Here is a 26,634-nt window from a genome sequence, read left to right as displayed (position 1 = left end):
TTAAGTAGTTCTATGGCTGCGGCTCTAATACTATTTCCTATTGGTGACAAGAACAAGGAAATGAAAGGAGGACTGGTAGAGATATTACAAAATGTCCTCAGGGCTAGTGGGAACAAAATGGGGTAAGGTCAGGAAGATCCCCTTTCCTCTTTATCCCCACCCCCTTCGCCTCAGTGTTGATTTCCCAGACTCAGAAAAGTTGTGAGCCTGGGGAAACAGCATGTGTTCACTTCTGAATTAAAAGACAGATGACAACCTGGGTAAAAATATTTGCAACATAAATGTAGACAAATGATTTATTTCCATAATATCTAAAGAATCCTTGCAGAGCAATAAGAAAAAAAACCCCAGCCCACTAGAATAACAGGATAGTAGATGGGAACAGGCAGTTTGCGGAAAGAGAACCACATACGGCAAGATGTCCAACCTTGCTGGTAATCAGGCAAATACAAACTAAAGAAAAAAAAAAATTAGATAACATTTTCAACTCCTCCGTTTGTCAAAAATAAAAGATTGATAATGTAATGTATACAGGAGACTGTGAGGAAATGGCCACACTCATATTCTGCTGGTCTAAGTATGAATTGGAACAGCCTCTCAGGAAGACAGTTTTACAGTATCCAGTAAAACTGTAAATTCATATTTTCTAGAACTCAGCAATTCCATTGTTTGGCGTCTCCCTTAGAGAAATATCGGGCACAAGGAGTATGTGCCAAGATGGTTACTGGAAACAACCTAAATATCCATCAATTGAGGAAGGGTTAAACACCTTGCAGTGGTCTAAGGACCCCCCATCTTTTGAGGCAGAACCTGCCCACCTCCACCATTGATGCTGAACCTGCTAGATGCTCGTGCTACGCAGCCCCCCTTGTAGCTGGGGGTGGTCACATGACCTGGGCTCCACCAATCAGACACACCTACCTAAACTTGGAATAAGGGATAGTCCAGAGGCAGCAGAGATGTCTTACCCAACCCAGTCCTGTGGTATGATTTGGGGCACTGTCCCTGCTGACTTTGAAATCTGGTTCTCCAACCCTCTCAGACTTCCCCAACCCCTCATTTTAATTTGAACCTTTTACTCAAGTGTAGAATACTACAGAAAAATGCACAGGTCATAAGTGATAATTTGATGAATCTTCATAAGTGAGCACACCTGTGTAACCAGCCCCACATCAAGAAACAGAACATTCCACTCCCCCAGAAGCTCCCCTTGTGCCCTCTGCCAGTCATGACTTTCCCAAGGGTAACCAAGGGTAGTGTGTCTGTTACTAGTCCTTTACTTAAATGGAATCAAATGGTACGTGTTTGTGTTTGGCTCCATCTCTTAATGTTAATGTCTTCAAGATCCATCTGTGTTGTGCATGTGGTTGCAGATCATTCATTCTTATTGCTGGGCAATATGCCATTGTCTGGATGTGGCTCAGTTCATTCATTCACTCTACTACTGATGGGCATGTGGGTATTTTCTAGGTAGAGGCTATTTATGAATAAGGCTGCTGTGAACATTCTTGTGCACATCTTCTGTTGAACATCTGTCTGCACTGCTGTTGAGTTTAGACCTATTGCTGGGTCATATGGTTAGTGCATGTCTCGTTTTATTAGAAATCACCAGCTTTCCAAAGTGTCTGCACCATTTTGTGTTCCTACCAGCCACATATGAGTTTCTTCTAGATGTTCCACCTCCTCATCAACTCTTGGTATGTTCCATTTTTTTCATTTTAGCCATCCTAGTGGGTGTATAGTGGTCTCCCGCTGTGGTTTTAATTTGCATTTCCCTGATGATCAATGATGTTAAGCCCCTTTGTGTGTTTACTGGTCATTTGGCATCTCCCTTTGTGAAATGCCTGCTCAACTCTTTGCCCTTTTTGTCAATGGATTGATTGTCCTTTTGTCCCTAAAGTACTTTTAATAGACTCTGTTTCTGTTTAAATTACTGTATCAGGCAGGGTTCTGCAGGGAAACAAAATCAATAGATTATCTATCTGTCTATCTATCATCTAGTTTTAGGAATTGGCTCATGCAATTGTGGAGGCTGGCACGTCTGAAATTTGTAGGGCAGGCTGGCAGGCCGCAAACTCAGGTAGGATTTCTATGTTACAATTTGGAGGCAGAATTCCTTCTTCTCCAGGAAACCTCAGTTTTCACTCTCAAGGCCTTTAACTGACTGGCCCACCCACATTATCGAGGATACTTTCCTTTACTTAAGGTCAACTGAGTGTAGATGTTAATCACATCTACAGAATACCTTCACAGCAACACTGAGACTAATGTTTGACCAAACAACTGGGCACAATAACCTAACTAAGTTGACACGTAAAATTTAACCTTTCAATTACTCAGAGTTGTTTACGTTGTTTGCAACTTGGAGCCCAATCTAATCCACCATTTACATAAACACACACACACACATGCACGCATGCATGCACACACACAATATCAACAGCAGTGTTATGCATTTCTACGTGTGTACGTGCACAAGAATAAGTCTGGGAGGATATGGCCAAACCTGTTACATGACCACCTCAGGGAGTGTCCAGGATGGAGGTCAAAGGGAATTTTAACCATAAGCTGTAACAGTAAAGAAAATTTTAAAGAGTATAATAATGTTAATTATGTAATTAAAGTTAATTTTTAAGTGGGAAAACTTTTTTCAAAAAATAAAGGAATCATTAAGTTCCCATTATTCATTCATCAATTATTGACTCAGCACCTGCTATGTGCTCGTTGCTGGAGATACAGTGGATAAGATGGGCAGCCTCTATCCTTGTGGAGCTGACATCATAGTGGAGGAATCAGGCAGTAAAGAAGCAAACAAAGAACTTAGCAGGTAATTTCAGAGAGTGTTAAGGAGTATTCTGAAGAAAAGTGAACCAGTGTAGAGACAAAGAACAAATGGGGACGTGGGGCTGTGTTGGATTGATGGTCAGAGAAGGCCTCTCTGAGGTGACATTTGAGCTGAGTCCTGAAGGAGGAGAAGGAGCTGGCTTTAGAAGGAGCATACCAGGTGGCCAAGTCAGCAAGTGCAAAGGTTCTGAGGTAGGAATGGATCAGATGAAGTGGGATGAGAACCCGAGCAGTGCTTTTGGAAAGTGAGGCCTCGAGAGGGAACAGGATAGCTTAAGGGCACCGCACTGGACACAGTGGAGCCAGGTGGGAGCCTCTGCTGCCTGTCCCAAGATGAGTTTTGTGCTGGTGCTGAGCTGCCTGTCTAGGGTGGAGGCCTCTGAGCTGCTTGAAGGGCTTTATCCACACTCCTCTCCAGCAAGCCCTCTGTGATTAGAACGGAGCACTGGAGACACAGCCCCCAGGCTTGTGTCAGCCTCGCCCTGCCAGCCAAGGCCAGCAGCACTGCAGAGAGTCATCTGAGGGCTTCATACTCTTTGCCTCTGAGCTGGAGGGTCAGCAAAATCTACCATCACTGTCTTACCTAATTATAATATAACAGGGGCGAGGGAAGGTGCCCCAAATAGATGCTTTCCCTGAACCATCCCAGCAACTCCTGGTAAAAGCCCTGGCGGGGGGGGGGGGTATTATTATTCCCATTTTATGGCTGGGAACACTGAGGCTCAGAGAGATTAAATACCCTGACTCCAGGGCCTGCGTTCTTCACCCTTACAGTCTAGATTCTGCTCCTCTAGCTCTCAAGGCAAGAGCAAGGCCATCTTTTTTTAAATGACAAAGCCCCAGATGGGAAAGGACAATCCCATCTAGGCTTTCATTATATAGATGGAAATTCCAAGGTTTGGAGAGAAAAAGGAACCATCCCCTGACTATACAGAGCCAGAGCTGGAGCTGGGTCTCCCTGCTCCCAGGGCCCTTTCAGCTTTACCCCCTTCTTCCCTTCCACCTTCCTTCCCTCTTTTAGTGATGGCTTGACTGGCCTCTAGGCTGTTGCTCCAATATGCCAATCTCAATCCTGCCTCAGGGCCTTTGCACTTGCTGTTCTCCTACCAGATCTGGTCTGTCACTTCTTTTTTGCCTTCCTTGACCACTGCATTGACAGTAGTTCTGCACTCACTCTTCCTATTTTGATTTATTTTTCTGCCAAGTATTTTTTACCCTCTGTCATTATATTAAATACTTATATTATTGTTTATTGTCCATCTCCCTGCCTAGAAGATCAGCCCCTTGAGGACAGGGACTTTATTCACAGCTGTTTCCCCAGTGCCTAACCCAGGGCCTGGGCTCCCATAATGCTCAGTATGTGCTTGTGGAATGGATGGGCAGGTAGATCGATGGATGATGGATGTATGGATTGGTGGGTGGATGGGTGGGTGATAGATGGATGGATGGATGGATGGATAGATAGATAGGTGGGTGGTGGATGGAAGAATGGATGGGTGGATGGGTGGACAATTCTCCCAACATCACTGCTCAACCCTGGGCTCTGGGTCTCACACTTAGCTCTTCTGACTTGCCTCCTTTGGCTCCAGGCCTGAGCAGGCAGCTCTGGGGGCTTCCGCAGGATCAGGCAGGAGTTGCTGTTTCTCATTCTCCTCTGAGGCTGGGCAAACAAAGGCCTTTGTTCTCCCTCCCCTGCCTGGCCCCTCTACAGCCCAGGGTGGGAATTTGTTGGCAAGTTAGTAACATAACTTTGCCGCCACTTAATTTTGAGGCTTAACCTGTCAAGCTGGGCCCATGGGCTCCTATGGTCCATACTGGAGCTGGGCATAATGGGGGTGTGATGGGGGTCATGGTGGCCAAAGCACAGAGATGATTCCTACGTGGATGAACCTCAGAGTCTTCTGGAGAGGTTGATTTTTAGAGGTGGGGGGGGGGGAGTTACAAGATGAAGTTAGCTCTGGGCTCTCTATAGACAGCTTGGGACAGTGTTTCTTCTTGTCCCCTAGAGTTGTCCCCACAGGGCGGAGGGGCAAGAGAAGGGAACCTCACTTAGTGCTACAGTGGTCTCATGAGGGTGGTGCCATCATAATCCCCATTGCACAGAGGAGGAAACTGAGGCCCAGAGAGACTAGTTAGCACGCCCAGTTGAAAGCCAGACTGGATGGGCAGTCATGACCCAGCTGGACTGTCTCTGCCAATCAAAGACAGTGGCCTTTGACCAGTCTCCTCCTGCCTTTGGCCAGGTGAGAATTGGATGTTATTCAAATGAACTCCAAGGCCAGTGGATCATGGAAGCAGTGATTGGAGAATCTGGCACCCTCAAGCCTGACAACCTCACCAGAACATCCTTGAGGAATCTGAATAATCAGCTCATTTCCCTGCCTTCTCTGGAGCCCAGGTCCCACAGCCTGAGCAGAGAACGTGGGAAGAGGTCCGAGACCTTGATGTGGCAGTTGAGGCCCACATGGCTGCTCTCTACCTTCAACCTCTTCTCCAAATTCCACCCTGTGACAACTGTCTGCACGTACCACGTGGTTTCCTGCCTCTGCCTTTGCCCATGCTGTCTCCTCCATTGAGGATGTTGTCTTGGTCTGAGTTTTTCCAGAAACAGACCCTGAGACAGGATTCAAGTGCAAGGAGTATATTTGGGAAGAGATACCAGGAAGTGCTCATAGCAGGGTGGATGAGTGAGACAGGGAAGGAAGCAAATAAAACACGTGGTTATCAAGCCAGTCACCATTGTGGGTAACTGGATCTCAAACTCACCCAGGGAGCCAGTGTAGAACATGGACCCCAGAGTTATTCCAACCCAGGAGAGAGGAAATCAGCCATGTATTTTCCAACTCCCCATCAGTGGTCAGCTGAGGGCTAATTCCAGGGGCATCAACTTTCTGGAACTTCTGGCTATGCACATGCCCACAGCCAAACCAAAGCTCTCAAGTAGAGAGAGTAAACGTAGGTATTTGCAATGAGCAGGAGCGAGCATCTAGGGGATGTGAGTGTGCACCAACAGCATTTGGGACAAATGTTTATTGGTTCCTGATCTTTTCCCAGCAGACTCCTATTCATCCTTTAAAACCCATCCTTCATTCCCCCAGGGAAGACTTCCCTGACCCTCTTAAATCAGCCAATCACTTCACACCATTCCTTGCGTGCACTTTTAACATTTGCATTTATCACAGTGGATTGTGATTACCCTTTTATACCTCTGCCTGCCTCACCAGGGAGTGAACAACTTGAGGCAGGGGCTTCATCTTGGGATGTAGAACATGCTGCTTGGTGTCACGAAGTCCTGAGTTCCACTCTCCTGGCCGCTCTGAAGCTAACGCTTGTCACCATATCTGCATCCCCAGGACCTGGCTGTTATTGGGCCCTCATTAAATGTACTGGCAAAGGGATTGAAATTACATTTTTAGCTCACTGACATTTCTTCTTTCCCCTGAAGTTTCCTGGTATCTTGATTATAGAGAGGTTGGTTAAGCCAGTGGGTCTCAATCCTTATTATTCCTCCTCAGAATTACCTGGAGAGCATTTAGAAAACTTCGGGGGCTGAGGCCCCACCCCAGAGATTCAGATTCAGTCATTGGAGCTACTGGGTTAAACTTTAACGATAATAGGAAGCCTCAGAGAAATTCCCCCCACTTCGGGGGTATTCATGGAGAGAGTTCATCACAATGTCAGACATGAAGGTGGAGGGGGCGGGGTGCAACCTGAAGTCTGTGCTGGAAGAGGGGACACGAGAAATGGGGAGGATGCCGAAATTAGACATTAGAAGCAATGAACTAGATATATATGCAGCCATATGGTTAGAGCTGGAAAACAAACATAGCACGGAGTAAAAAAAGGGAAAAAAGCAGACCGATGGTTTATCACTGTATGATGTGTATTTACTCAGATCCACAATGAGACTGTGCTGTCCCACAGGTGCAGGTTCTTAAACCTGCCCACTAGAATCACCTGGTAACCTGGTGTCCACCGTACCCCCCAAACCACCTCAGCAGGATCTCTGGGGTGGGTTCTAGGAACCAATATTTTAAAAATGTGAAGCCCCGGTGGAGAACCATGGAACACAGGAGTGTGATTATCTCAGCTCTATGTCCCAAAAGGGTCATTTACCCAGTAATGATGGAATGAGGGCATGCATGAGTTGAGGGCCTATTGTGTGAGAGGCACTGTGCTAGGAACTTCGAATGCATTGCCTCGCTTTAGTCTCAAATAGCCGTAGGTGGTAGGTACTTTTATAATCCCCATTTCGTAGATGGGGAAACTGAGGCACAGAGTGGTAAAGTCAATGGCTGAGGACTCACAGCTGTTCAGCGGCAGACCAGGCTTGTACCGGGATCTGCAAGCCTGACACCAGAGCCCTTGCCCGCTCCCCTCCTGCCTCCTCCAAAGTTGCTCTTTCTGATGCCTTTTGACCCACTTGTTCAGCAACTGCAAGGAATTGATCCACTCGGTTCCGCAAGAAATTATTGTTGTTGATGTTGTTTTTTCCCCCATAAGTCCCTCGTGGTCTTTTTTTTTTTTTCTTCTTTAACCTCAGCACACAGGCAAATCCCACATCGTAAAGGCTGAGTGGCTTCTGGAGGCGAGAGCTTCATTCCATGGGTCAGAGCTGCGTGGGCCATGTTTATTAGGCTTATTTTGAATTGTTTCCCCCTCCCCCTCCCCGATGAAAGGCGGAAAGTCTTAAAATTACTTCTCCCCAAAATCAGCCCTCAGAGGCACCGCCCTACCCTAGAAGCTCTCTGACGGGCTTCATAAGGAGTTATTAATTATGATTTGTTTTTATAATCGTCCACTTGGAGTCTTGGATGACACATGCTCAGACTCGTCCGTCCTTTAAAAGAAGGAATCAAAGGTTCATGGAAATCAGTTATACATAACTAGTGGAATTACTTGGGCTCAGCCCTGGGTTTGCTCTGTGACCTTGGGCAAATCCCTTCCCTCTCTGGGCCTCTGTTTTTCTAGTTGTAGAAGGAATGTGGACTAACTTCTAACACAGGGTTAGGATATATATTTCCCAAACTGTGACTATGCCAGGGGTGTGTGAAATGGTTGTAGATTGTACATGGATGGGAATTTTATAAGTTGTATTTTTTATTTGAACTTTTAAAATTTAACAGCATTATAGTATTTCATTTATAAATGTACATGTTTTTGTTCGCTGGGATGGCCACAGGGAGGAGGAGCTCTGATTCACATAGTCACTTAGGTATCCCGACTGCTGGGGCTTCTGACATGTTCAAAGTCACCCTGGGGATCAACATCCAGCCAGGGAGAGGAAATGGTGGAGAAGGTACCCATCAGCCCGGAGTAACATACATATATATTTTCCTTCACATTCCATTGGCCAGAACTAGTCACATGGTTCTACCCAGATGCAAAGGCAGCTGGGAAATATAGTTCCCTGGTTGGGCAGCTACTTGTCTATAACTATACACTTTACAGGAGGAACATAAATCTTTGGTGGACCCTTGGTCATCCCTGCCTCAGTAGTCTCTTTTTAAACGAGTAAATTGAGGAACAGAGCTTTGCCACCCATTTATCAAGGAATTAAAATATGATATACAATTTTCTACAAAGTGGGAGGAATCATTCTACCCAGTATTAAAGTTTCCTATACAACTACAGTAATTAAGAGAGTGTAGTATTGGCAGAGGGATAGACTACAATCAATAGAATAAAAGAGAGGACTCAGAAATAGACCCATACAAATATGTCCAGCTGATTTTTTAAAAAATTATTTATTTATTTTTTGGCTGTGTTGGGTCTTCGCTGCTGCACACGGGCTTTCTCTAGTTGCGGCGAGCAGGGGCTACTCTTCGTTGCAGAGTGCGTGCTTCTCATCGCGGTGGCACAGGCTCTAGGCGCGCGGGCTTCAGTAGTTGTGGCGCACGGGCTTCGTTGCTCCGTGGCATGTGGGATCTTCCTGGACCAGGGATCGAACCCGTGTCCCCTGCATTGGCAGGTGGATTCTTAACCACTGTGCCACCAGCGAAGTCCTGTCCAGCTGATTTTTGACAAAAGTGCAAAAGCAATTCAATGGAAGGGTAACATTTTTTGGCCATGCCATGCAGCTTGCAAGATCTTAGTTCCCCTGACCAGGGATTGAACCCGGGCACTTGGCAGTGAACACGTGGAGACCCAACCACTGGACTGCTAGAGAATTCCCAGGATAACCTTTCTAATAAATAGTGCTGGAGCAACTGGACATCCATAGGCAAAAAAGAAAAAAAAGGAAAGATCCTTGACCTTGATCCAAACCTCACACCTTATAACAAAAATTAAACGGATCATGGACTTAAACGTAAAACATGAAACTATAAAACTGTTATTATTTTTTTAAAGTAGGAGAAAATCAATCTTCAGGATCTAGGGCTAGGCAAAGAACTGTTAGACCTGAATACCAAAATCACGATTCAAAAAAGGAAAAAATTGATAAATTGTACCTCATCGAAATTAAAATTTTTTGCTCTGTGAAAGGCCCTGTTAAGAGGATGAAAAGACAAACTACAGATTGGGAGAAAATATTTGAAAACCATATATCTGACAAAGGACTAGTATCCAGAATGTATCAAGAACTCTCAAAATGCAGCAATGAAAAAGAAATCCAATTAGAGAATGACAAAAGACAAGAACAGACATTTTATAGAAGAGGATACACAGACGCAAATAAACACATGAAAAGATGTTTAACGTCATTAGCCATTAGGGAAATGCAAATTAAGACCACAATGAGGTATTACTACACACCATCCAAATGACTAAAATGAAAAATGATGAGAACACTAAATGCTGGCAAAGATTGGAGAAACTGGATCACTCATGCATTCCTGGTGGGAATGTAAAATGGTACAGTATTCTGGAAAACAGTTAGGCAATTTCTTAAAAACTACCATATGACCCAGCAATTGTGCTCCTGGACATAGAAATGAAAACTTAGATTCACACAAAAACACGTATACACGTGTTCATAGCAGTTTGATTCATAATAGGCAAAACATGGAAGCAACCCAGATGCCCTTCAATAGCGAATAGTTAAAGAAACTGGTGCATCCATACCTTGGAATTCTACTCAGCATAAAAAGGAACAAAATATTGATACATGCAACAGTTTTGATGAACCTTTAGGGAGTTATGCTGAGTAAAAAAAGTCAGTCCCAAAGGGTTACATACCACATGATTCCATTTATATAATATTCTTTTTTTTTTTTTTTAATTTATTTATTTATTATTTATGGGTGTGTTGGGTCTTCGTTTCTGTGCGAGGACTTTCTCTAGTTGCAGCAAGTGGGGGCCACTCTTCATCGCGATGCGCGGGCCTCTCATTATCGCGGCCTCTCTTGTTGCGGAGCACAGGCTTCAGACGCGCAGGCTCAGTAATTGTGGCTCTCGGGCCTAGTTGCTCCGTGGCATGTGGGATCTTCCCAGACCGGGGCTCGAACCCGTGTCCCCTGCGTTGGCAGGCAGATTCTCAACCACTGCGCCACCAGGGAAGCCCTATATAATATTCTTGAACTCACACAGTTATAGAAATGGGGAATAGATTAGTGGTTGCCCGGGGAAAGGACAGAGTTGGGGTGGGAGATGGATGGGGCTATGAAAGAACAACCTGATGGATCCTTGTGGTGATGGAAATGTTCTGCGTCTTGGCTGTATCACTGCTAGCATGTTGTTTGTGGTATAGTTTTAAAGATGTTATCATTGGGGGAAACTGAGGAGAGGGTACATGGGAATCTCTCTTTATTTCTTACAACTGCCCCTGAATCTACACTAATCTCAATATAAGAAATTTGACAAAGAATACCAATACAATTTTTTTTTCTACCCAGACACTTCTGAATATAATTGTACCTTTGGTAACATGGAGGCACTACCAGAATCTCGAACAGCGGATGTAGTGTGGTGGTTAAGTGTGTGGTTTGCAATAGCACAGGCTGGGTTCAAATCTCAGTCGACCAGACCTCTCACCTACTTGAGCCTCGGTTTCCACCCCTGCAAGTGGCTGAGTAACGAGAGGCCCTACCTCGGGGGTTGGTGCAGGGACTCCAAGAGATGATTCGTGAATCACATAGAGCACAGGGCTCCGGTGCAGGTGCTGCTCTGTAAATTATTTGTCACTTATCAGGGCTGCGGCAGGTGGGGGAGTGGACCTCAGGGCATCCTCTGCTAGCTCTCTAGGTTGGGATGGTGACCCGCCATCCTGAGGTTTGTTTTGACTCCTTTCTCACAGGGGTGTGTACTGAACAGCTGCACTAAGGTTGGTCTGGTTAGTTCTCGTCTGCCCTCTGGACTCTGGTGCACACTTTCAAGGACCTTTCTCAATGAAGGAAGGACACAGCTGGTTCTTGTGGGCTGGGCTGCTCCAGGGGAACAACAGCCCAGGGGCTAGCCTCTCTGAGGCAGCAAAGAGAGAGAATGGAAGTAATGCTTACTGCATAACTACTGTGTGCATCATGATTGCATGCTCCAGCTCATCAAATTCTCCCAACAATCTTGCACCGTAGGTATTATTATTTCTACTTTATACAGGAGAAAGCTGAGGCTCAGAGAGGTGAATGGACTTGTCCAAGGTCATGCAACTAGTAGATGGTAGAGCTGAGCCCTAGTCTGATTTAAATTCAGTGTCATTTTGACTATTAATAATAACCTTACCGTTTATTCAGCATCCACTATGGCCAATTACTATGCTTAGCTCTTTACCTTGGGGTATCATCATCCCCTCCCCATTTTAGAGAAGAGGAAACAAAGATTAAGAGGGATGACTTGCCAAGATGGACAACAATTCTTGAAAAAACAGTCAACTGACAGCTCTTCCTTGTGCCCCCGACCCCACCCTCAGCTCTAGCTCAGCACGGCCGAGACCACTCAAGTTGGAGATGTAAATGCTGAGTAAGCTAAGAGTTGGTACCTTGAGATATGATGCCAAGGCTGTCTGTGGGCATTTGAATGTCAGCTTTGGCTGGCCAGGGTCAGCTGAGATGGCCAGAGGTTCTCCTGGGGGCTTGGTGGGGTCGTGGGGAGCCTTGCAGAGACCCCCTCCTCCTGCCTCGGGCCTGGCAGACAACGTGGCAGTTGGAAGAGGCTCGAGGTGGCAGTGGCGGTGACAACTTCCTTTTGAGTAACAACATTTACTGAAAAGCAGTTCTGCTTTTAGCACCAGAAGTTCACCACCCTTGCAAGCAGGCGCCTAAGAATACCTCCATTCAACCCCAGTTCAGAGATGCACACAGATTCCCTTCTGCATTACCTCCAACAGAGTTTTACATTTGTTGTTGAAAGGAAACCAAATACCACAATTACTGGAGGAGGCGGGAGGGGTGTGGAGAGAGGGGTGATGCAAGGGGGGCCAGGTGGCATCAACCACAGCCCCCAAAGGCATCCATAGGCCGCCTCCGGGCAGTGGCCCAGCCCCTTGCCCTTCAGTTACTGGAAAGACATCGACAAGCTCAGAGTGAAACTGAAGCGCTGACAATTTCTCTTCTTTTTACAAGAAAAAGAAAGCGATTGTCCTTGAAGCAAGCATGACTTTGGAGGCCAGGGACTTGCCCTGGCCACTCTGCACATGTGGCCCCAGAAGCTCCAGGTCCTTGCTGGTCACCCCTCCATGAGTGCTGGGGTCCTTTGCTTGGCCCCTTTTGTCCATCACTGAAAAGCCAGTCTGCACTGGGGAGGGGATGGTCTTACATGTTAGGAGCTCACCCAGGGCCGGGTAGTTGGAGGATGGCTGGGGCGAGGAAGACGGCTTGAGTGAGGAGGAGATGTGGTGTCAGGCAGAGGCAGGAGGCTGTATAGAGCAGCTCTAAGAAGTGCCTTCTCTCCCCGCCTGGTCTGGCCTCCTGACTCGCACCAGAGCCAGGGGCAGTCGGAAATAGAAAGACTCTGGGAGTCACACGGATGTGGGTTCAAATTCCACCTGGACCATTCGCTGGCCGTGTGATCTTGGGCCAGTGATTTCACCTCTCTGAGCCTCAGTTTCCTCATCTCCGACACGGGGATAATAACAGGAAGTCAGGTCATGACCCTCCTCTGCTCAGAATCCTCACATGGCTCCCACCTCACTTGGCGGAAAAACCAAAGTCCTCCCGTGACCCACCAGGCCCTACAGAATCTTCCCTCTGCTCCCCCTCTCAACCTCATCTCTGCCTATCCTCTCTCGTTCCCTCCCCTCCAACCACACTGGGCAACTTGTTGTTCTACCAACATGCTAAATACACCCCTGCCTCAGGGCCTTTGCACTTACTGTTTCCTCTGCCTGCAGCATCCTTCCTCCAGATACCCTCCTTCACCCTATTCGGGTCTCTGTTGAAATGCCCCAGGAGGCAGCTCTGACCTCTTCTTTTAAGTTGCTGCCCATTACTCTTTATTCCTTTAACCTGCATTAATTTTTCCCCACTACTTGACATGATTTTGGGAGTTTATTACTCCCCATCCTCCAGACTATAAGCTCCAAGGGGGCAGAGTTCAGTTCTATGTTATTCTCTATTAAATCCTCAGAGCCTGGCTCGTAGCAGTTGCTCACCAAATGTTTGTTGACTGCACACGTGCAGGGTTATGTGGCAAGGGTGCAGAGTGGTACGTGTAGATTGTTCAGACCAGCAGAGTCCTTGTTCACTAAACGTTACTTCCTTTTCTTCCTTCCCAGCACCAACCATGTGCCACATGCTTGACTTCCTGTAACAAAAGGATGCCTTTTATAGATGCAGAACCAAGGCTGGGGAGCCCAAGCTCACTCAGCAGGGTGAGGCTCTGAAGTCTGGTCCATGGGACTTTCAGCCTCTTGGATGGTGGTGACAGTGTCTGATATGACCCAGGCCTGGCTGCTTTATGGTCTGGCTGAGGGAAATGGCTGGCAGGGCTCTTTAGACCCTTGAAAGGGCTGTGAGCAGAGGGGAAGCTGGCTGTGGCTTCAAGGGACATGGGACCCTGGGACTGGGGTTCACGCCCTTGCCCTGCAGTCCCGTAGTTCCCATCAAGGGGGCCCAGGGTTTGCAGAGAGGGGCTTTTCCAATTTTCTGTTTCTGGAAAGTTCTGTCCCAGGAAGGGCAGATGATGGAGGAGCTGCTGGATGCGGCTGGAGCCTCAGAGACTAGGAGACCCCGGGAGTCCTCTCTCCCCGGCACCTAGCCAGCTCCCAAAGCAGAGGGACTTTCCGGAGAAGTCTGCCTCTGGCTCCCTCCAAGCCTGCCCAAGAGACTACAAGCCAAGGCCTCCATGAGACCCAGCCCCGCCTTCATTTCCCTGTTTTTATTTCTTAGGGAGGCCAAGGAATCTGGGGGTGAACAGCCTCAACACTAGGCCTGGCGTGTGGAAATTCAAGAGCCACAGACTGGCCTGTCACAGTCCCCGGCATGTGACTGTCCACCTGCACCTCCACCCCAGGCTCTGGGTTGAGCTGGGCCTACAGCCTGTCTAGGGTGGGCGGAGCAATTGCCTGTGGATCCTGTCTAGTGCTGGGGATTTCGCCTCTGCCTATCAGAGCTGCCTCAGCTGTATGAGGATCCCCTCCCACACTGCTACAGCAAAGGGAATGCAAGTGAGACACGAGGAAGAACTGTCTTCTAACACGTTATCATACCCAAAGGGGACCCTAAAGGTGACCACTAAACCCCTCAGCGCAGACCTTGCTGCCACCCACAGGCCACATCCAGCCCAGGAATATGTTTGGTTTGGCCCTTGATGTAATTTTTTAAAATGTGACTCAGTTACCAACATTAGAAATACCAGGAGATTTCACATAAAATCCATTTCTCTGGCTTCTCTTGAAAAATGAGACTCTCTGGCTTTGCTGGGCCCACTTTCCTGCAGGGCATAGGAAGGCCAGAGTGGGTCATGGGGCCCCTTTTAGGGCAGCACATAGTAGTAGGTGTTCTCTTCTTCACTCCAGTCCCTGCTCAGCCCACTTTTCTCAAACACATTGCCTACCAGGGCTTTGAAGTATGAGTAGGAATTCATCAGACAAAGGGGTGGAAAAGCATTCTGGGAAAGAGAAGAGCACATGTCCATGCGATTATATCTGTTCAAGATTCACTCAGTAAGTATGTATTGAATGTTTACTGTATACACTGGGGCAAACAGCAGGAAACCAAACAGATAAAAATCCCCGCCCTCCTTGAACTCATTATCTCAGACAGCAGTTCTCAGCTGGGTACTGTTTTGTCCCCCACGGACACTTGGCAGCGTTTGAGGGATTTGTGGTGTCGTAACAAACGTGGGTGGAGGGAGGGGATGCTACTGGCATCCAGTGGGTAGAGGCCAGGGGTGCTGCTGAACCAGGCCTGGCGTGCACAGGAGAGCGCTTCACGGCAAAGAATGATCTGGCCCCAAATGTCCGGCGTGCCAAGACTGAGAAACCCTGGTTTCGTGGGAGATAGTAAACCAGATGAGCCAATAAATGCATCATCTGAAGTCAGGCGGTGCTGAGAGTTTTCTGGTGAAACTAACCAGAGCGTGGCAGTGGAGATCAGGAGGTGGGTACGGCTGCCTGGGAGAGGTTCCATTTGACCAGAGACCTCAGGATGAGAAGGAGCAGGTCCTGAAAACATTGGGGTGCACCTGGCGGGGTGGCCCCAAATCGTAGTTGCTTGTGGAGCAGCACCTTCCCTCTTTCCGCGCTGCTTGTCACCACAGCCTTGCTTATGGAGCTGGGATCAGTGGTCCTGTTCCCATTTTCCAGACGAGGGACCCTGGCTGGATGTCACAAGCCCCTAAGAGGCTGACCTAGGCCACCTGACCACTCTGAGCTGGTGTCCTTGGGGTGCCTGGAGGGCACGATGGTCAGTGAATTGCCTTCTTTCACTCAGTCAGTCGACAAACATCCCTCAGGGGCCCGCCATGGCCAAGTGGGACAGAGCAACTTCAGGCTGAGGTGCTCAGCACCAGTCATGGCACATAGTAGGTACACAGAAAATATTGGTCAAATGAATGAAAGGATGGGATCAATGAGTAAACAAGCCCCCGTCCATGTAAGATAATGGATTGCAGCCAGCATTGATTGGGTGCCTACTGTGTGCCAACCCACCCGGAGCTGGAGTGGACACCAGCTTGAAGGGAGGGACAATGATAATTCCCACTTCCGTGGTGAAAAGCCTGAGGTTCGGAGGGGGACATCAATTGCCCAAGGCCTGGCACTGGAGCCCAGGCCTCCCGGATCTCAGGCTGCAACCACTGCCTTGGCATTTTGTATGTTCTGACTCAGTTTACTATCCTCCCAACCCTGTGAGGCAGCGGGTGGCATTATCCCATTTTATGGATGAGGTAACTGAAGCTCAGAGAGGTGAAGTGACTCGCCCAGGGTCACACAGCATGTGTGTTTGATCTACATTCCACATTTTGACCACCAAGCCCTGCCCCTTGTAACCCTGACTTCCTCTTCAGGAGAGTTAATCAGCCCCAAAGGGGAGGTAGGCCAGGGGGTTAGGCCCCTCAAGGTCTGCAGGACCAGGCAGGAGGCTCTAGAGGAGGTGGGGTCCCGGGTGGGCGGACGGGAGCAGGTGGGCCTGGGGAGCAGCCAGCCTTCCGCTCCCACACGCAGGCACAGCCGCCAGGAGAGACTGTTGAGAGTGCCCTGTGGTGCACACCGGCCTAACAATGGCTCCTTTTGACTGCGCGGGTGGTAGAAGAGGGGGCGCATTGTTCTCCAGGACACCTTCCCGCCATGGCTGGCTGCGGGCGGTCCCCATCCCAGGACGCTTGGCTCAGGGCCGTTCCGGGCGCCTGAGGGAAGTGTGTGCATGCGCCTGTGTGTGTGATGCTGGAGCGTGTGTGTGTGTGTGTGTGTGTGTGCGTGTGTGCGCATGTGTGTGTACAGAGAGGCACGGGTGTCTGACTGACACCGTCGCTGAGTGTGCCCACGCACGCCTTGCACACCGTGGCGGTGTGTTCGAGCAGGCTTATGGCTTTCTGCGTCTGCTGTGTCTGTCCAAGCGTGCCTTCCTGGGCGTATCTGCAGCTGTTTGTGAATCTGCCTCCAGAACGTGTCTCCGGCTCCGTGTACCTGGCTTGTGCTCCAGTGTGTCGAGTGAGGCTGCCCTCATCTGTATGTGTCAGTGTCTCCGTCTCCCTCTGGGTCTGTCTGTGGAGCATCTTGACACCAAGGGGACAGCAGAGCGCTGGCTTTAGGGTGAGGGCCAAGTTCCACTTGCTGCCCCTATGTGAGGAAAGGGGTTCCAGGCAGAGGGGATGCAGGCGAACAGCCGGATGCAGGACCGAGCCGGGGGATGGGCAGAAGCAGTTGGAGGTCAGGGAGGCTGCAGCAGAGGGAGCAACGGGAGAAGACAGCAGGGCCACCTGTGGGGGCGGGGCGTGGAGTTGGAACATCGTTCTGAGTGAGATGGAGCCATGGCGTGTTTGCACTGGGGAGCGACAAGGTCTTTTATGGAGATGCCTCTGGTAGAGAAGAGACTGCAGGGCAATCACGAAAGCTGCTGGGGGGCACCCCAGGGTGCCCCCACTCCAGGCAGGAATTGCAGCTTCCCATTTTGCAGAAGTGGAAACTGAGGCCCAGGGAGGAGAGATGCCTTCCAAAGCTGGAAGCTTGGGAACTGGCCCAATGCCAGAGCTAGCTCTCATCCTTCCCACCTTGGCTGCCATTCCCTCCTCACGTCCCTTCCTTTCCCAGGCTATGGGGGTGCCTGTGCTAAAGACAGAGGACTTGGCATCCTCATCTTCTCAGGAACCAGGACTCTGGAGCCACAGGGCTTGGGTTCAAATCCTATCTCTGACACTTAACAGCTGTGTGACCTTGGGCATGTCACATAGCCTCTCTGTGCCCCATTTCCTCATCTGCAAAACGGGGATAATGACAATACTGACCTTTAAATTGTGATGCCACTGATAACCCTCTCCATAACAGGATTCCTCCTCTCCTTAATTTTTCTCCAAGACACTTACCACCTTCTAACACACGACATGTTATATTAATCTGTTGTGGCACTAGGGTGTCATTTCCAGGAAAGCCGGAAGTTTTGGGTGTTTTGGTCATTATTAATATCTAGAATGGTGTCGGTGCTCAGTAAATTTTTGTCGAGTGAATGAAACTGAATAATGGGTATAAAATACTGGACTAGGAACATGAGTTGTCGACTGTTATCATTAACTTGGGAATGGGCTTGGAGATGAGCGTTTGGAAGCACAGAAGCCCGGGCAGCCCACCCAGGCATTGGGGTCCCATTCCCTTTTCTGCCCTTTGTCCTGCACATCTGGATCTGCTGAGCCCTCACTGGGCCCAACATCTCCTGTCTTTAGTCTCCCTGGTTCAAGGACAGGTTGGCTCCGGCAGGCACTGTGCGCTGGTGGTTTCCTGCCCCCGAGAGGAATCAGTGACTCAGTTCCCCACCTGGCGTATGCATCAGCTTTAATGGTCTCCGAGGCCTCAGGACATTGCCAAATATTGGGGTCCCACCCACCCCATTTCCCAGGATCCCTGTCCCCCTGTCGGTAACATCAAGCAGAACCCTTTGGTTCGGGGTGGGGTGGGGAAAGTCCAGTTGGCAGCTCTGCTAAAAATGTCCCACCGATGGCGCTCATGGCCCAATGAGCCACTGGGCAAATATTGCTCAAGTCCACGTGCTTGTCGAGGAGATGGCTTCATGATCTTTCAGTCTTTCTAAGAAAGAATGACAGGAGACCTCAGAGACCAATTGGGTGGCGAGGTGACTTCGCAAGGTCATTGTGTCCAGCCCCCTGCCACCTGGTCATCAGCTCCGGCTCCCCTGCACCCTGTGTCCCCGCATCTCGAGGAGGGCCGGGAGCTGGAGGGGGGGACCGGGCCGGTCAAAGAACAGGGCTCCTCTGTCCTCTCCCTTCCTTCCTCCTTTCTCCTGACTCCTAGCCCTGGCCTGGGGCATGCGGCGGGCGCCGGGGCTGATCAGCAGAAGTGGGGTGTGGAGCTGGCCGGGGTGTTCACGGTCCCTTCCTCGGGGACCAGCTGGGGCGCTGCTCAGCCTAACCGGATACCTTGGTGTCTGCCCGCGGGCCCCAACCCTCTCCTCACACCACCGTCAGGGTTCAGGCCTCCGGCTCTCTGTCCTCCATTCACCCCCTACCACACACACACATTTATTAAGCACCCTCATATGTGCCCCATCCCTGGGGGACAATGAAAGGGCCTAGAGTAGGGAATATCTTGGCCTGTTTGCAGAATAGGGAGGAGAGCAGTGTGGCTGGTGCAGAGTGAGCAAGGGGAGAGTGGGGGAGGGGAGGGCAAAGGGGTCATGGGGTCAGATGGTGCAGGGACTCCAGGCCAGGGAATTTTGGATTTCCTTCTAATGTGATGAAGTCCCACGGGAGGGCTCTGAGCGGGACAGTGCAGGAAGTGCCTTTTGAGTTCATGTTACAAAAGGGGCTTTGTCTTTTTAAAGGATCCCTCTGGCTGCTATAAGGAGAATACAGTGGGGTGGTGGGGGGTGGAGAGTGAGGGTGAGGATGGGGGCCAGGAGGAGCAACCTGACCCAGGGTGATGGGCACAGAGGTGGTGAGAAGTGGCATTCAGGGTGTATTTTGAAAACTGGAGCCAACAGCGTTGCCTGCTGGGGGCTGTGGGGCTCACAGAGGACAGAGAGGAGTCCAGGACAGCTCCAGGGTTTCTGGTCCAAGTAACTGGGAGGCTGGTGGGACCACTTTCTGTAATAGGGATGTGGGAGCAGATGCTGCGGTAAGTTTAGGGTGCGCTGAGTTGAGGTGTTCTGTGGGCAGATGAATAAGGAAAGCCACGGCCTGCCACCTCCCCAAGGCCTTTGTCCTGGTTCCAATGCCCAGTACCTGCCCCAGGACAATTGCGACAGCCATCCAATTTTCCTCCAGCCTTTCCGTGCTCCAGCCCTTCCTCTTCCACACCTGTTCATCTTCAGAAAGCACAACTCTAGATCCTGTCTCTGCTCTGCTCTAGAACCATCAATGGCTCCCCGCTGCCCTCTGGATAAAGTCCAAAAGCCTCAGCTGGGTTATCCCAGGCCTGCACCATCTACCCTGACTTCTGCAGCCTCGTCCCTCACATGGCCAACCAGCGGATGACCCCTGGTTCCTCAAACACACCCCGTCCCTTCCCACATCCTCAGCCTTACCTAAGCTGTTCCTGCCAGCTGAGTGCCCTTTCTCACCACAGGGATGAGTGTAAACGCCTTGCCTCTAATGTCTGTAGCCTTTTGTTTGTTTCTTTCTCCCAGAACATATCACACAGTGCTTTGAATTACACTTATTTATATCTTTCCCTCCTCCCAGTGGGCAGAAAAGTGCCAGATTTATTTCTGGGCTTGATGCCAGGCTCAAAGCAGGTCCTTGTCAGATTCGGTGGGTGAACTGTTGAGGATACTGCATTCCCAGTAGTATGGGCCCACTCAGTGCCCGTTCCCCCTTCTTCTGGAGAATACACTCTGATTTTCCCCCTGGTGTGCACCACCCCATCATGTGAGCTGGCCGCATCCCCAGGGGTAGACTCATGGCCCAGGCCTGACCAATCAAAACTTCCCAGACCCCTGGCTACGTTGATTGGTTCAGGGATGGGCACATGATCCAGTCAAAGCCAAGAGAACTCAGTTCTATGGAGCAGAAGAGAGATGTTGTTGCCTTGAGGTGGCTGAGCTAGTAAGAGAGATCTCAGCCTGGAGCAGCCGTGGCCACTGTGCCACCATGACAGTAAAGACTGCCTGAAAATACAGCCAACACAGGGCAAGGCAGAGCAGAGAGTTGGGGACAGCCTGAGTCCTAAAAACATAATGAGTGCTCCTGGATCCAGCTGTATCTGAAGCTAACATAGCCCTGAACTTCTCAGTTATATAAGTCAATATGTTTTTCTTTCTCATTCTCTCTCTTTTTTTTTTAATTTATCAGACTTTATTTGTTATGAGTTAGAAAAAAACACTGAGATCAAAACACATCTGCACATATTTGAGAATCCAAGCTCTTCTCTGTGTTTCTTTTGTAAATCACTGCCACTGCTCTCTACCTCTCCAATGCAATGTCACCCTCTTCTGTTCCAAAAGCATTCTCACTCTCCCCTTTATGCTTCTTCCTTTTCCCCCAGAGTATCTGTTCAAGCATCAGGTACTGCCTCCTCAAAGAAATCTTCCCTAACCACCTAGCTTAACCCTGACCCTCACTTTTTTCCCTCAGCCACTTCTCTTGAGTTGTTCTCTGACTCCTTCTTTATCCATCTTTATTTTTCTTCCAAGTATTTATCACTAACTGAAATTATTTTACATCTTGATATGTCTATCCCTTGCCCACCCAGCCACAGAATTGTAAGTACCATGAGGGACGTTTTCTGAATTGTTCATTGATATTCTCTCACCATCTAACATAGTTTCTGGGGCACAGATAATACTCCATAAATATTTGTTGAGTCAGTAAATGAATAAAATATGTAAGGAGATGGTTAGGGGAAGAAGGAGCCACATGCAGAACTGTCTCTAATTCTTCCCTGTTTCCGCAGCTCAGCTATCTCCCTGGACAAAGAAGCCAATCTCAAGCCTGCCATCACCACACCAGTCCCTAAAGGGACATATCAAGGTATGTGTTTGTAATGTTGTAATGTCCTATTATCTCATTCTCTCTTTTAAAATGAATTTTGGGTTGGATTTCCATTGCTTGCAGCTATAAAAATTCCTGAGAAATACGTGAGCTTTCTTCTGAATAAATCTCTTGCCATCTCTTGCCTATCCCTTCAAGACCCCAAGTGAAATTCCCTCATTGAAGTACTGCTTTGAATATTTATCCATGGAGCTGATATGGCGTTTGTCTCTTTTCTCTCTTCTGGATAATGATCCCAGGCTCTAGCTGCCTCAAGCAACTTTTGGAACCAGGCAGCGGGCAAACAGAATAACCTAAAGAAGTAAAATGGGCTCCAGCTTCTGAGGGCTAAGGCTGGACCTCTGGCCTTACAGCTTCTCAGCATGGTCCTTGGCACACAGCAATGCTTCTCAGGCATTCTCTACTTAGTAGTGTAAGGCAAGGGTTTTCAGCCTGGGCATGATGGGCATTCTGGACCGGACTTCTCTCTGAAGTGCCGTAATCAGGAGTCCTCCCTCCAGAATTGGTTAGGAGAGGGTTTCTTAGCCTTCTTACTACTGGCATTTGGGGCCAGCTCATTCTTTGCTGCTGGGGCCATCCTATGCATTGCAGGATAGTTTAGGAGCGTCCCTTACTTCTCTACCCACTAGATGCAAGTGGTACTCCCTACCCTGAGTTGTGACAACCACAAATGTCTTCAGACATTGCCAAATGTCCTGTGCAGGGCAAATCACCCCTGATTGAGAACCCCTGGTGGAAGCAAAGAGCTTTGCATAGGACTTCACACGTAGCAAGCGCTGAATAAATACCAGCAATGACAATGTGGTGATAACAGTGCCCATGATCATTTATGAAATTCAAGTGTCTCAGTGAGGGTCAGATCTGGCTAAGTTAAGCAGGAAGGGAATTTATTGGAGGAACATGGTGAGCTTACGGAATTTATGAGGAAGGGGCAGTACGAGGTCAAAAAAGCACAGAAACGGAGGCAGTTCCGAGAGTTCAGATAGCACAAGGTAGACATGCTGGTACCTGTAATGAGCTAGTCCTCATTTCAGCCACTCCTCCCACTTCCTCCTTCCTAACAGACCCATTTTGCTCATCTTGCCCAGGTACCCCCCCCCCCCCCATCTCATGGACTCAGGGAAGGGCATGGGACTCAATTCTGGTCAATGATACATGCTGGGAAATCCACTGGGAGATTCTGGGAAAGGTTGCCTAGCTCTTCAAAAAGAGACAGAGGCTCATTTCACTTAGCATAATACAGGATTCCCTTCCTTTTTAAGGTTTAATAATATTCCATGGTATGTATATACCGCATTTTCTTTATCCGTTCATCTGTCAATGGACACTTAGGTTGTTTTCACATCTTGGCTATTGTGAATGATGCCGCAGAGAATGAGGGAGTGCAGACACCTCTGAGATCCTCACTTCAATTCTTTTGGATAAATACCCAGAAGTGGGATTGCTGGATTGTTATGCTAAGTGAAATAAGCTAGTCACAGAAGGACAAGTTCTGTATGATTCCACTTATATCAAGTATTTAAAGTAGTGAAACTCATAGAAGCAGAGAGTAGAATGGTGGTTGACCGCGGTCTGGAGGGAGGGGGAAACGAGGAGTTGCTATTCAATGGGTATAGAGATTCAGTTGTGTAAGATGAATTAAGTTCTCGGGATCTGCTCTACAACAGGGTGTCTTAACAGTATCGTGTGGTACACTTAAAAATTTGTTAAAAGGATAGACCTCGTGTTAAATGCTCTCACTACAATTTTTAAAAAAGGCATTTATAAAACAACATTATGTGGAGTTCCCAATGATACCAACATTTAAAAAATTATATATGAAAGTTCTTAGAGGGAAAAAAGGAGCAGGCTCTTTTCTCTCTAGCGTTGCTGGGGAGAGGTCATGAAGTCTGCAGCCCTCTTGAGGCAATGAGGAGAGCCAGTTGGAGGGCAAAACCCAAGTCCCAGGACCTGGGTCCTTGTTGGTATTATTAAACTGCTAAATTAACCAATCCCTGATTCCCCATCACTTCCAAACTTCCTATCTACGAGATAATAATTTCCTTGTTTTCAAAGCCTCTTTAGATTGAATTTTTATTCCTCATGGCCAAGAGCACTGGATCAATGTGCCATATCCCATAGATAAGTTGTTGCTTCTAACTTACTCTTGACATTTTCCGCCTGCCTCCTAAATAACACAGAGGGACTCGCTCTTATTGCCAGAGATATCAGATGCCCGGGTCCTCATCTGGCTGCCAGACATATTCTGTGGCCTGGAGATGTACTCAGGGCTCAGGCAGGAGGACTTCCAAGAGACCACCTGCCAGTTCCTCCATGGAGTTCACACTCTGCCTCTCTGGGCCTCGGTTTCCCCATCTGTGAACTGGGGTAGTAATGGGGCCACCTATTACACAGGGTGTTATAAGGATGGATGAAATGAGTTATTTCTGGTAAAGTAACAGGCACATGGTAAGTGCTCAGAAAATGGGGGCTATCACTATTCTTGCCATTGTTATTATTACTTGGAGTGAGGGATGAAGGAACTTGGGCTGACCCGATGTGGATGGCAGGTGCAGAACGAGACTGGCAGCCTCAAGAGGTGAGACTGGGGTAGAAAGAAAGGATTCAACCAAAGTACGTAAAGAAACTTCAAGGAGAAGTGTGAGCCCCTGAGAATCTCTCGAGGTGTAGCGCAGCTACCACCGTCCCCATCTTGAGAGGAAAGTGTTTTTCTTCTTAGAAGTGAAAGGAGAGGGGTCTCAAGAAGGTGAGAGGTTGAGGAACGCCCTGGCGCCAAGGCAGCCTTCACTCCTCCCTCCGAAGACCCCGCAGCATCACCTCTGCTTGGGGCCTCCACAGCCAGAAGTTGTGGGGATCCTCCCACGCTCTCCAACACCTCCAGCATTCAGGCCTGGGGCCTCCTGCCTCGCCGGCCAGACCCCCCAACACCTCCACACTGTGCCCTGAGCACCTTCCTGGCCCCAGGACCCGTACCTGGCCCCTCCCAGGGAATCAGAGAACATCCCTGTCACCGGATGGATTAAGCAACTCAGGCAAGCATGCATCTTCCAGCTCGTGCTAACCACCATTTATTCACTTCCCCTCATACTCATCAACCCGTTGGTTCCTTGTTATTTCTCAGGGGACACTGTGTCCCTTCCTGTGAACCCTTCACGTTGCAGCCCGGAATCTGAGTCATCCCAAGATAGCACCTCCATTCACCCTGGTCCTGGGAGCCCCTGGCCCATTTCACGGATGGAAACAGAAATGATGATGGTGATGATGATGATGATAATGATTATAGCTACCGATTCTAACAGTGTCCCGAGCAGTTACATGGACTAACTTTGGGGTAGATACCGTGCTTATCCCTATTTCCTAAATGAGGAAAACGAGGCCCAGAGAGGTTGAGTAACGTGCTAATAGGTGAAGGAGCCACGGTGTGAATCCAAGCACTCTGGTATGGAACTTCAACCATGTTTCGTTAGACGTTTAACAAAGCACCTTTGCAGAAGAAAAAGTTAGGAAGAAAAAAATTGGAATTTCTATTTAAAAATGTATCATCGGTTTATTCATTCATCAATCAGATATCTCCATGGTAGATACCGTGTATCGGCTGATGCTTTTCACAGGGGGCATGGTAGTGGACAGACAGGTCAGGTTCCCGCCCTCTGGAGCCCAGGGGTCCAGCGAATACAGTCAGTCAGTCAGTTGAGGATTTGAACACGTGAGCTCAAGGCTGCCTGCACAGATCAGGACTGTATGAAACTCTGCGATGGGAAGACTGGCCTTTCTAGGCTTTTCTGCTCGAATATAATGCTTTCAAGAAAGAGATCTTGACCTGGAGTCTCCCCCTGCAGAGTTAGGATGTTAGGATGTGAGGAGAAAGACCAAAGGACCTTGGAACACCTTGTGATATCACAGGAGACCCCGGTCAGACCCCAGACCCCAGCCCTGGGCCTCACCAGCATGTGACTCAGGGTAGGTCACGTCCCTCTCCTCTGGAAGCCTCAGCTTCCTCATCTGGAAATAGGGACAGTGGATCCTTCCAGGACCGTCATGCTGATACAACGCATCAGTGTGGGATACTACGAGTTAAAACTCATTTGCAGTTCACCTCCTAGTTGGCTTGAGGGAAGATGATTCCAGAAAGGCTGCATGATGAAGGTTCATCGTGTTTGCAAATCTCAGCTGGACTCAGACGAGCATTACAGACCTAAATGGCAGAGGAGCCACAGTCCTTCCAACAAGGGAGGTGGCTGGGTGAGGACTGTGGTGACCTGGAGGGACAACCGTGAGTCAGCTTCTATGGTGAACACATCCCAGTCATGCCAGAAAGCCATTGTCCTCAAGACAAGTCAGAAGTCCAGATCTTTATATCAACTCTCTCTATTTTAAATGTTTCTGACTAATTAAGAGAAAGCATTGGCCTAGCACCCGCACACCTTCTAGGATGGCTATGATTATAAAGACGGATGGTAGCAAGTGTTGGCAAGGATGTAGAGCAGTTGGAACCCTCCTATTCTGCGGGAGGGATTGTAAAAACGGTGCAGCCACCTTGGGAAACAGTCTGGCGCTTCCCCGAAAGGTTAAACACAGAGTTACCATGTGACCCAGGAATTCCACTCCTGGGTATATCCCCAAGAGAACTGGAAACCTGTGTCCACACAAAAACTTGCATGTGAATGTCCATGACAACATTCTTCATAGTAGCCAAAAAGTGGAAACGACCCAAATGTCCATCAACTGAGAAATAGATCAAAGAATGTGGTTTGGCCATACGCTGGAATACTACTTAGCAAGAAGAAGGAGTGAAGTACTGATTCACACTACAATGTGGATGAACCTTGAAAACCTTATGCTAAGTGAAAGAAGTCGGACACAGAAGGCCATGTACTGTGTGATTCCATTTATATTAAATGTCCAGAATAGGCAAATCTATAAAACAGAAAGTGGATCCGTAGTTGCCAGGGGTTGGGAGCAGGGGAAATGGGAAGTGACTGCTAATGGGTCCGGGGTATTTGGGGGGGAAGAACGGATCGCGGCGATGGTTGTGCCACTCTGTGAATGTACTCAGAACCATTGAATTGTACACTTTAAGTGGGTGAATTGTATGGTGTGTGAATTACATCTTAATAAAGCTGTTAAAATTTAAAAGCGTTTGCCTAACAGAGCTCCTCGGGCTGGTCAGAGTCAACCGCAGGCCACACTCTTCCGCTGCCTGGTTGAGGAGGTCATCCTCAGCTACCCGGATATTCAGTACCTGGAACACCAGGTTCC

The 26,634-nt window shown here is 48.7% G+C and overlaps 1 long non-coding RNA gene across 1 annotated transcript in view; it reads left to right on the top strand.

Moving 5' to 3' along the window:
• Positions 1-21,355, top strand: part of LOC132349012 (uncharacterized) — a 168,988-nt gene extending 147,633 nt beyond the window's left edge. Inside the window, exon 3 of the long non-coding RNA XR_009497612.1 lies at positions 21,278-21,355. This is a non-coding gene — a long non-coding RNA (uncharacterized LOC132349012). The remainder of the gene's footprint in view (positions 1-21,277) is intronic.
• Positions 21,356-26,634: the final 5,279 nt, after the last annotated feature.

Source organism: Balaenoptera ricei, chromosome 15 (assembly GCF_028023285.1).
Source record: "Balaenoptera ricei isolate mBalRic1 chromosome 15, mBalRic1.hap2, whole genome shotgun sequence".
Lineage (NCBI taxonomy): Eukaryota > Metazoa > Chordata > Mammalia > Artiodactyla > Balaenopteridae > Balaenoptera > Balaenoptera ricei.
Note: the sequence above shows the minus strand (reverse complement) of the source record. Positions and strands in the feature narration are given on the sequence as shown.